The sequence below is a fragment of the Polyodon spathula genome, chromosome 28 (genome assembly GCF_017654505.1).
Source record: "Polyodon spathula isolate WHYD16114869_AA chromosome 28, ASM1765450v1, whole genome shotgun sequence".
Classification (NCBI taxonomy): Eukaryota; Metazoa; Chordata; class Actinopteri; order Acipenseriformes; family Polyodontidae; genus Polyodon; species Polyodon spathula.
The window spans coordinates 1,701,728-1,712,609 of record NC_054561.1 but is presented as its reverse complement, the minus strand read 5'-3'; positions in this window follow the sequence as shown (position 1 = coordinate 1,712,609).

Sequence of the window (10,882 nt, the reverse complement as noted above, 5' to 3'; positions counted from 1 at the left end):
AGTTGTTAAAGCAGGAGAAAGGTAGACAAAACATTAACCATCGAAATTGTGCTTTATTTAATTATTTCACCGTTTTTCGAATTAGAAAAAAAAAATAGGTAGCATATTTACAAACAGATGAAGTTAATCCGCATTTTGCAATATTAGTATGTTTTTATACACCTGCATCAAAACCTCTGGGTGTGAGAAATTCAATTCCCGTTCAGCAATCAGCATCTTAAACAACTTCTAAAAAAAATCAAATGTTTTGGGTTTTTTTTTTAAATCGTTTCTGACTCTGTGCCTTTTCTCTCACTGTTTTAACCGAATGTTAACAGCGATTAAATTAGACAATCGCTCATTTGCCTATTTTAATATTTTTTCCCAAGATTTCCAGTCCCAGTGTTTGATTTCATACGCACGATAAACCAGAACAACAGAAGCGACGGCGTGTTCTGATGCATTTGCACGCTTGTGTAAACTGTGTTTAGCCAAATGTATTGTTCTGTGTAGGAATTCATTCGAAGCGTATTGCTTTGCTGTCCAATTAATCTGCGCAGAAGAGATTTCAAATCACCTGGAACCAAAGCAGCTTGGATTATTTTTGTTACATGGAAACGCGATTTCTAGTTGAAACGTTTGCTTGAGATTTTGCTTCATTTTAGTACTTCGTGGGCGTGCCGTCCTTAACTCTGGTGCCATCGTTCGTTTGACAGCTATGGTTATCTACAAACACATTTCTCCTTCGTATTTTGCCACAGCTGAGAGGGAGGGTGGAGATCGTAACACCAATGTCAACCAGTGAACACCCCACACCCACTCACCATACAATAAATAACATGTATGCAATCTCATAATACAAACATATTCTCAAATGCAGAACTATAACATTAATACAATTAGAAATCTAAACTCACAACTCATCCCCATACCTCCAGTGATAACTATTACATACCAGAAATAGTATGATGACAAACTTTCCAACATTATTTAAAAGCCCCTGTAGTTAACCGACAGTAATATGTATCATAGATCTATTTTTTGTAATTCTTCAGTTATGTTAAGTATGTTATTTAAATGAGCAGGAGCCAGGAGCAGTGAGATGTTAAATACATTGTGAATGCATGAAAATCTAAATTAGTAAGCTATTAAGCTATTAATAACCCTACTGACTCGACTTGATCATGCTGCCGTGAGAAGGATCAGGTTGTTGAAACTCCTGGCACCTGGTCATTTAAATATAATCCCGCAATGAGGGGAGTTCCCAGGGATGGCTCAGGCCTCGTGTTTCACATGACAAGGACAAGCCGTTTGCATCCTGGTAGCCCGTCACTTCCTGTTCCGTAGGTCAGCTTCACTTTCAACCTCCCAGAGTGAGAAGGGTTAGTAAGTGAGGCCATTGGAGAGTAATGAGTTTAAAAAAAACAGATAAAGGATTGTAAAGCCTGGCTTATACCACTCTAGCAATTGTTGTTAACCCTCTCCTCCTTCCCCCATCACCAAAACAATAGACAGAGAGCAGCTGCCACTGTAAGTGGTAAAGAAAGCGTCAGTTTGCTAAAGCCCGGTGTATTATTCACAGAAGGCTTTGGCAGTAAGATTATAAAAGGGGTAAACTTTCCCTGATCCCCCAGTAGCAGGGAACCGCAATCTCACTACTGGAAACGGTCGACATGCCCTTTCCCAGTATAGCTGAACTGGCTGGTCTGGGCGGGGTGCAGTTAAAGATGTCTGTCTGCTTGCCGGTGTCATTTTGTCAGGGACGGCTGACCGTAAAGGTGCATCAGGAAAAAGTCATGTTAGACTGTGGGATTGATTTAAATGTATGCAAACAAGCAAAGGTGGCCGATGTCGAGCAAAACTTTTTATTTTCGGTCTTTGCATAGCCGTCAAGGTTCTGTCATGAAGCAGTAAGAGACACGTGACGGACAGTGACCGCTTTCCGATGCCGTACTTCGGCACAGCACAGTTTGGCTGATTTTGATGATCACCTTGTAGTTTTGGTTGAACCAGCTGGAATCCGTATGCGGGGGACTTTTCTGAAAAACAAAATTCCCTTCTAGTGTCTGAGTAATCGCCGAACGCGTCCCACAGTAAGAGCCCAGCAAACTGAAACAAAGCAATTGTAACTGTCTTTCTATACATTGGCATGTTTAATTGTGTTCCAGGACCCCCTGTACAGGAGGCCTCTGTCTTAATGGGTAAATCTCCTGCTTAAATAAATACATAAATGACTAGCTGAAATGGAAGTTTTTAAGAGTTGTACTTTTTTCGGTGAAGGATATAAAAAGCCCTTTTCTGTCACGTTTCAAAGTTGTCAAAACCAGTGAAAGCTAGAAGACCACACATGTGGTGCTTCACACACCAGGCAAGGCTTTTCTTGGTTGAGGTTGTGGAGTTTTAAAAAAAAAAAAAAAACCTTTCAAACTGGGAGGTTGGGCACAGAACAAAAACAGGCTTCCTTTCCTTTCCTTTGGAGAACAATGAGTTCTCGTGTCTCTATGCAAGAATGACACAGAGATAAGGTTTTCACACATCCCTTTCCCAAATGAAGTGCAAGGAAGGTTCTGCTGTAATAGGAGTGACTCTGTTCATTAGAATCATGCTAGTCATTTGTATGTGACTTTATGGCTTTGTTGGGAAAAGCTGTACCCCTTCTCCGCTCCCCCGCCTCCAGAGCCCGCTTCTTCTCCACCCTTGCCCCTCAGTGGTAGAACGACCTGCACACGGACGTCAGGATCGCTCAATCCCTGATCACCTTCCAGCGCCTCCTCAAGACACACCTGTTCAGACAGCATCTGTAAACCTCATAACTCTCGACTATACTGGACTATATGGCCCCCAGTTGTACCAGTACTGGCATCAGCTTGTACTTGCACTGCACTGCTCCACACCTTGCTGCATTAAATTACTGCTCCAAACTATAATTATTTACTATATTTTTTATTTTGCTCTTATTTGAATGTGATCGTGTTTTCAACTGATTTTACTGTACTTTATGACTGCTCTTGTCGGTAAGGTGATATTGTGTAATGTGATTCTTTGTATTCTGATACTTTGTAGAAACTGTATAAGGGCGCCTGCTAAGAAATAAATAATAAAGAATACTAAAAAGAGAAATGAAAGAAAGAAAGGAATGTTTAGGAGCATTCAGGTCTCAAGCAGGAAGAATAACGCACACACACAAGCAACAGCACACACGCGCACGCCGAGCCACACAGCGAAATTAACGGAACATATGTTCATTTAAATGATCTCAGGGTGCTATCACAGCTCCTGTCAGGATAGGCCACCTACTGCGAGAGTGTGAGAGAGAGACGGAGAGGGAGAGACGCAGCAGTTAGTGCCCTGTGGAATTCGCACCCGATATCTCACGAACCGGCAGAGAAGAAGTGCAAATATATTCCACCGCAACCCTAGAAACAAACAATCTGCCACTTCCTCGGGTTATATTTAGCCGGTAATCAATGCTGGGGCCACTTCTTGGAGAAGCCAGCTGGCTCTGTGCAGAATAAGAGGCTCAAACTCCAGTGGTTTACAAAGAGCTTGACGAGAGTTACAGTATGTGCAGTTTATATATATTATAGTATATATATATATATATATATATATATATATATATATATATATATATATATATTGTGCCAGCACCTCTTTTATAAAAGTATTTGATGTGCACGAATGCATTTATGATTATATATATAGCGTATGGCAAGCGTATTTATTTGTCAGCGCACTTGTAACCGTACAGGGACACACAGAGCTGGGACCGCACTTTAAATAACAGCTAGCTTGTTTAGCTCCTGCGATCGCTGCCAGATGTATGATCCAGCCTGGCAAGGAGGTGACCCAATAAAGACTGACACACTTGGCACCTCCACACAGACAGCTATCCAGCTATCCATCTCTGATCCAAACCGGATCACCTCCCTCTCTGTGTAAATATAGCGCTCATCCAGGAAGTATATCGAGGGGGAAAAGTTGAGAGAGATGCATTTACCGGTTCTGGGCAGATGCAGAAGAGAGGGCCCTTTGCAGAGCGAATATCCTGTAATGATACTGAGTCTTCCTCTGTGCCTATTCTTTCTCCTCTTCTCAGTGGACTGGTTTTTATAGCATCCTAGACCAGATTCAACCCCCTAACACACACACGCACACACACACACACATGCACGCACGCACCCACACCTGCACGCATGCATGCACGCACGCAACCTATCCAGAGCAGGTACTCTAAAAACATGTGACATTTGTTAGGTTTTGTTTGATTATCAACCCCCACACATGTCCTGGGCTTTGCTGATGAGGGTTACTTTGCTGCCGATGGTAATCAGCATGCACCCTGATATATTTAACCATCCAGTAGTTAACCACACACCCATTCGGTTTAGGGGAAGTAGTTTGTTATTCTGTATGTTTCCAAATGTTCGGTGGCTGCCTCTGATCAAGTTGAGAGTGTTTTTCATTCTTTTTCTCTTTGCTGTGTCAGGTTGAGTAAAGTGTCTAGGGACGCACAAAGAATACCATAGCCCCTCGCCTCACTCTGGCTCAGGCTCCGTGTTCCATCACCCATCGCTCTCTGGCTCAGGCTCCTTGTTCCATCACCCATCGCTCTCTGGCTCAGGCTCCTTGTTCGTACACACCCGCCTATCTCTGGCTCAGGGTCCTTGTTCGTACACACCCGACTCTCTCTGGCTCAGGCTCTGTGTTCGTACACACCCGACTCTCTCTGGCTCAGGCTCTGTGTTCGTACACACCCGCCTCTCTCTGGCTCAGGCTCTGTGTTCGTACACACCCGACTCTCTCTGGCTCAGGCTCTGTGTTCGTACACACCCGCCTCTCTCTGGCTCAGGCTCTGTGTTCGTACACACCCGCCTCTCTCTGGCTCAGGCTCTGTGTTCGTACACACCCGACTCTCTCTGGCTCAGGCTCTGTGTTCGTACACACCCGCCTCTCTCTGGCTCAGGCTCTGTGTTCGTACACACCCGCCTCTCTCTGGCTCAGGCTCTGTGTTCGTACACACCCGCCTCTCTCTGGCTCAGGCTCTGTGTTCGTACACACCCGCCTCTCTCTGGTTGAAAGTGTCACAGTGCTTCTTTACACCCGTTCGCCACAGACACATTCTTTCTGTTTTTGAACAGAATCAGCTGCAAAATACCAAGTGCAAAAGCTGCACAGATACTCGTTTTTATTTCTGGTTCTTGTGGTTCACTAGCATGAAACTAGTATTATGTCTTAGAAATGCTTTTCTGTGAAAAGTCCTGTTTATTGCATCCCCTTCAGACACTGTGCACAATCGCACCATGTTAAATTTCCTATCTATGTATCTATTTTATAATGCATCTAGTTCACACAAACTGTTTAAATTATTATTATTTTTTTAAAGTCCATGCACTCTAGTTTTACTTCTCTTTAATCCTAAAAGAAGCTTAATACATTTTAAGACAAAAATATAAAACAAAAACACTTTTAACATTTGCTTTTGATTCTGTTACGGTTATCTGAGTCTAGTTTTCGTCTCCATTTTTATTTTCTTTTTATTTCTGGAGAATGATGTGTTTATTTATTTATTTTAAATTGTGCAAACATTTCATAACTAGACCAAGTGAGGAAAAATCTTGTAAAGAAAATATGCAAAAAATTTTGCCCAGTACATGGTTCCTGTTGTAGCAAACAAACAAACATCCCTGGCACACATATGCAAATGTCCACATTCACATAAACACCTGCTTCTGTACTCCCTGACACACACACACACACGCGCACACGCACACACACACACACACACACACACACACACACGCACACACACACACACACGCACACACGCACACACACACACGCACACACACACACACACACACAGTGGTTGTCATTGACAGTATTGTAATTACAGTCTGTACACTTGCTTAGGGGCTTGTTTATTTAACCCCCAGGTCTCGGGGGGGGGGGGGGGGGGGGGGGAGTCAGACTGAAACCTGCCTGTGCTGCCTCCCCCTCTCTCTCTCTCTCTCTCTCTCTCTCTCTGACATAAAAGCAGCCCTATTTACACATATATGAAAACATTGTTTTATTTGAGACGTGTTGAGTATATTCATGTTTATTTATCCCATACAGTATTTTAAAGTTAAAAACCAAAATTGTTTAATCTAAATAGTGCATGCGTTGAGTTTGCAACTCAGTCAGCAATCCTGGGGGGGGGGTGGGGGGGTGTAGCTCGTCCTGCCCCAGGGCTCGGGGGTGTGAGGGGGTGTACTTTGCCCTGCCACACTCTAAACTGACACCAGATAGCAGGACGTGCTCCTGTCCCTTCAGTTTTCATTTATCTAGTCTCGCTATCTGTGTCAATCATGGATTTGTATTTTTAGCTCTTGTTCTCTGCAGCGAACATTTGATTTTTCTTGATGTTGAAGTTGAGCTCCCCTCTGGGTGGAACATTTCAGATAAGTTTGTCTGCTTCATTTGGAGTGTCTTAAAAAGAGTGTTAACCAACGTACTGAAGCTAATGTTCTCACCTCTCATCAACACTGTCACTTCCCTTCTTCCTGCTAAACCTTTTTGCTCGTTTATTTAAGACGTTTGTTCCTACCCACTTCCTGTGCTGTAGGTCAGACGGTCTGATTGTTGTTTTTGAGTCGCTTAAAGCAACAGCAGCTTGAATTTAAAAATGAAAAGAAAAGCTACATAATGACATCCTTCAGAATAGAACTCTTCTAGAATTTCAGAATAGCAAAAAAAAAATAGCAATACAGGGATAGAAATAAGACTCCCATTGAACAGCAGATTCCAGTCCTGGTTTTACTATGAGTTCAACAAGACACACCTGAGCTTGTTACCTGTACACACTGTGGCTAATCAAGCTGGTAGTAAAACCTGGAAAGGGTGAAACTGCTATGCAACAGGTGTCTTAATTCCATCCCTGCAATAAGACACATTGAAACTATGTGGGAATGCTAGCTGTAATTTCACAACAACGCCTGCCTCCACGTCTTTTATTGCTGAAGTGGCTTGCGTCACAGTTCTATTCGGGGCAGCAGTAGCCCGCTAGCTCCTCTGCTCCCTCTCCCTCTCTCTGCCCTCTCTGCTGTTTTTAAACGAAAGCGAGAAGGTTGCCTCTGGAATGCCAAGCAGTGATCCCACGGGAGGAAGCGCAGAGAGGATCTCCTGTTTCACGAGGGCTGATCTCTGTTAGGAGAGGCAGGAAGGGAGCTTGGGGAAGGAATTTCCGCTTGGTGCCAGCATCTCCAGGGCAGGGGGAGAAGGGGGGCTGAAGCAGACCAGGCAGGGGGGTGGGATTCCCAGGGAAAAACTGCCCTTTCCCTTTTCACCCAGCTCCACAGAACTCATCAAAAACGCTCATGTGCTCCAGCAAGGCTCCCTAGATGCAGTTTCTCTGGCTCAGTTGATAGTGACCCTGCCACCTACCGCACTGCATCAACCTGTTGTTCGTGATTGTAGTGGGCAGTGTTGTGTGCTGCTCTGCCATTATGGATTCTGCCCTCTGTCATCGAGATGAGACCAAAAGCTCTCTAACCATGAATGCAGACGAGCCCGGCTCTTTTGCATAGCGGTTAAGACACTCGCTCTCAGTTCGCGGGTTGCCAGTTTGCCCGCAGCCTTTGCACCTGTTACATGCTCAATCGCGAGATGGTAAAGGCGTGCCAACCAAGATTTAAATAGCATGAAAAGCATTTCTATTTCATTTTATGTTTATTTAGATTTTTCCAAAGTCATATATAAAAGTACACCGGGTTGAGTTTTGAGGGCTTTATACGAGAGAGAGAGAGAGAACGAATGAACGAACGAACAAGAGCGCCCCCTACTGGTGCACCACCACCACTTTATTCATTCAAAAAATGACCAAGGTCACCCCAGCTTATCTTCTGTGACTGATCTGACAATGACTCTACTGGCAAGCATGGCTGTGAGCCAGCAGGCAGTATGTCTGGTCTCAGTCCCTGGGCAGACTAGCAGAAGAGGCCAGGATTTCAGGATTGAGGTGCACACACACAAGGGAGGGTTTTACCCAATCACCCCCGCCCCCCAAAAATGTGTTCATTCATTTGCTCTTGAGCCTGCTATGCCACAAAACTACAAATCGGAGAACCTCAAATCCCATCAGCCACCAGGAAAGAAGCAGGAAGCTCTGGAGAGCCAATGAGAATGCAGTGAGGCAGATGGCTGCCAGAGATACCCAATCGTATTGAGAGCTAGGATTGCAGTGCCCATGAACTGGATTCAATAAGGAAAATTACAGCAAGTGCAATATATTGTTGTTGCATGGCGCTATTGAATCAGAGGTATGCAATATGTGTGTTTTAAAGGGCTTAGCGCTTGTTAATATTTTTTTAAGAGTGTTTGGGAGTTGGATTGCATGGAGCCATAGAACAGAAGTAAAGTCATTTTTTGATTGAATTCAAAGGTTTAACAGAGAGCAGTAAATCAAACAGAGTGAGAGGTCAGCGAGCAGAGTTAAAGACCATGAGAAATCTGAAAACATTCTTTTCGGTGATGCTGAGCAAGTGAGGCCACACACACAGACAAAAATGCCTGCAAGAAAAAGACAGGACAGTATGCAGTAGCAACAGCGAGGGATCTCCTCTCTCTCTCTCTGCCTCTCTACCCCTCTCCCCCTCCCTCCTTACCTCGCTAAGCCCTGCTAAACTGCGACGGTTTGTTTTTTAAATATCTTGTGGGCAGGGCTGAGGTTGGCTCTAATCAAATGGAACAAACTTCTATGTAATAGGAGTCTTATTTCCATCCCTGCAATTCAGTGACACGCCTTTCCAAGCTTAATTATTCGGTTCCATGCACGAAAAAAACAAAAAAAGCAAGCAGTTCCTTTAAAAAATGCCAGTGAGAAGTGATAATTGATGTGAGTCAAGCTTGACGGCCAGTAGCCTGGAGGGGTAACCTTGTTAAAGTAGGTCGTGACAGGGGGTCTGCTGTCGTGAACCAGCACACTTCCAACTGGGAATTAATAATAACCGACCATAGCAAAACCTGTGTTATGATAACCCTAACAAATTTACAGGCTAACATGCAAACACATTGAGTTTTATGAAGAAGGCACTTTGATTGTAGCTAACCACACAATTCCAGATATCTTACCAGCTGTCCCATTCGCCAACATGCAGTTTTGAAAGAAATGCATGCATTTTAAAATGATTTAATGCTGTACACGATAGCACGGCACCCCCTCCCCCACTCCCCACCCCATTTCAAGCACTGCTGTAACAATATTAAAATAACTGGACGAAGTAAATGGAGCAAATAAAAACCCCATTGAAATGAATGTAGTTTGAAATCAGTGAATGATCACGTGACAACTCTACCTGCCAGGAAATAAAGACCATTCCAAGACACCCCCTATCAGAATGACCTTTCATCACACCCTTCCTCCCCTGTATAGTCACTGTTCCTTTTCAATTAACCTCACCCTAGCACAGGCTTGTTCAGTCCTATAAAATCAACCTTTGGGTGCTTAACAAGCTTGACGAGCCTAATTAAAACTTTAAGGGAGGAAGCTGTTATTTAGAAGGCTGTGTGTGTTTGTTTTATCTGTTTCAGCAGCACGGCAGCGCTATTGACATCTGTCAGCGGTATAGCAAGCAACGAATGTGGACACCTTGCAAACGGGGACGCTAAAGCTTTGTAAAAGTCATTCTGAGATTCAGTCATCTGCCCTGATCCCACAAGGCACTGAAAGATTTTTTCCTGCTGGTGCCTGACGGCTTGTGATTCAGGCAGGAGGCAGCAGAGGGGTGAACTGCGCAGGAGTTAGAAACGCAGAACGGGGATAGGGGGTGGGAGAGGTTTAAGGCCCCCCCCCTGGGTCCTCAACTGCTGTTTTTTTCTTCTTCTTTTCATTCAATTAATTTGTTAACATGCTTATAAAACTTTTACTGTCATATAACAAGGTGGATTTCAGAGTAAAGCACGGAATGATAATGCATTATTATCGAGTGTGTATTGTCAAGTATAGTAAACTGCAGAGAAGTGCAGCACAGAGGAGCAGGGTACAGCACAGGGTGAGCATGGCGTAGCACAGAGGGAGCAAGGTGCAACACAGGGGTCCATAGCAATACAAGTGCAGGCCAAGAAATGAGGGATATGGAAAGATTAGTCAGATCCGAGTGACTGTGGGTGGTTTAAGCAATTGGAGCCTTTATAGTGAATCACAAGCATTTCCACTACCTTCAGCTAGCTCTTCTGTTTAACAACAGCGCTCTATTAGACAGAAGCAGCAGCCACTAAACAGACTTCAACAGCAAACGCTGTGTGCAGAGACACTGTACAAGTGAAGTCTATTGTCACAGTGCACTAGCAGTTGTTCTGTAACATAAATGAGTCATTGGGATACATGCATTAATAATTACAAATATATAGCAATTGTATTGACAGCACAGACACGACAGTCACAACAGGTAAAAATCCATGCAGTATTTTTTTTTCATGTAACAGGGATATTTGATTTGAAATTGAACAGCAAGTCTGTCTGGGATCAAATCATCTGCTTGGGTGTCTGTGTCTGTCTCGTTTCTTCGCTTTTTGTTGTTTTTGGGGTTTTTTTGCAGTTGTGAAACAGCACAGCCCACAATCGCCACGCCGCCCGTTTCACAGCAAGACATCTCCATGCAAACTGCTCAGAAAATTGCAACAATCACAGCTGATTGCACTTGACAGCAGCTGACATTATAGTGACCCATCATGCAGCTCAGAGCTCCCCCCTTCCAGTCTCGTACCACCCTCGGTGAACCCAGTCATGCCCCCGGTGACCGCTAGGTGCCCCCTGATTACGTCCAAAAGTTCAAGCTTGTCACCTGCCAGCAATGCTTCTCTTCCTTCAATCCCCTCTCTCTCTGTTTGTGGAGAATACCGTGTGGCTTTTCCTGTGCACTAT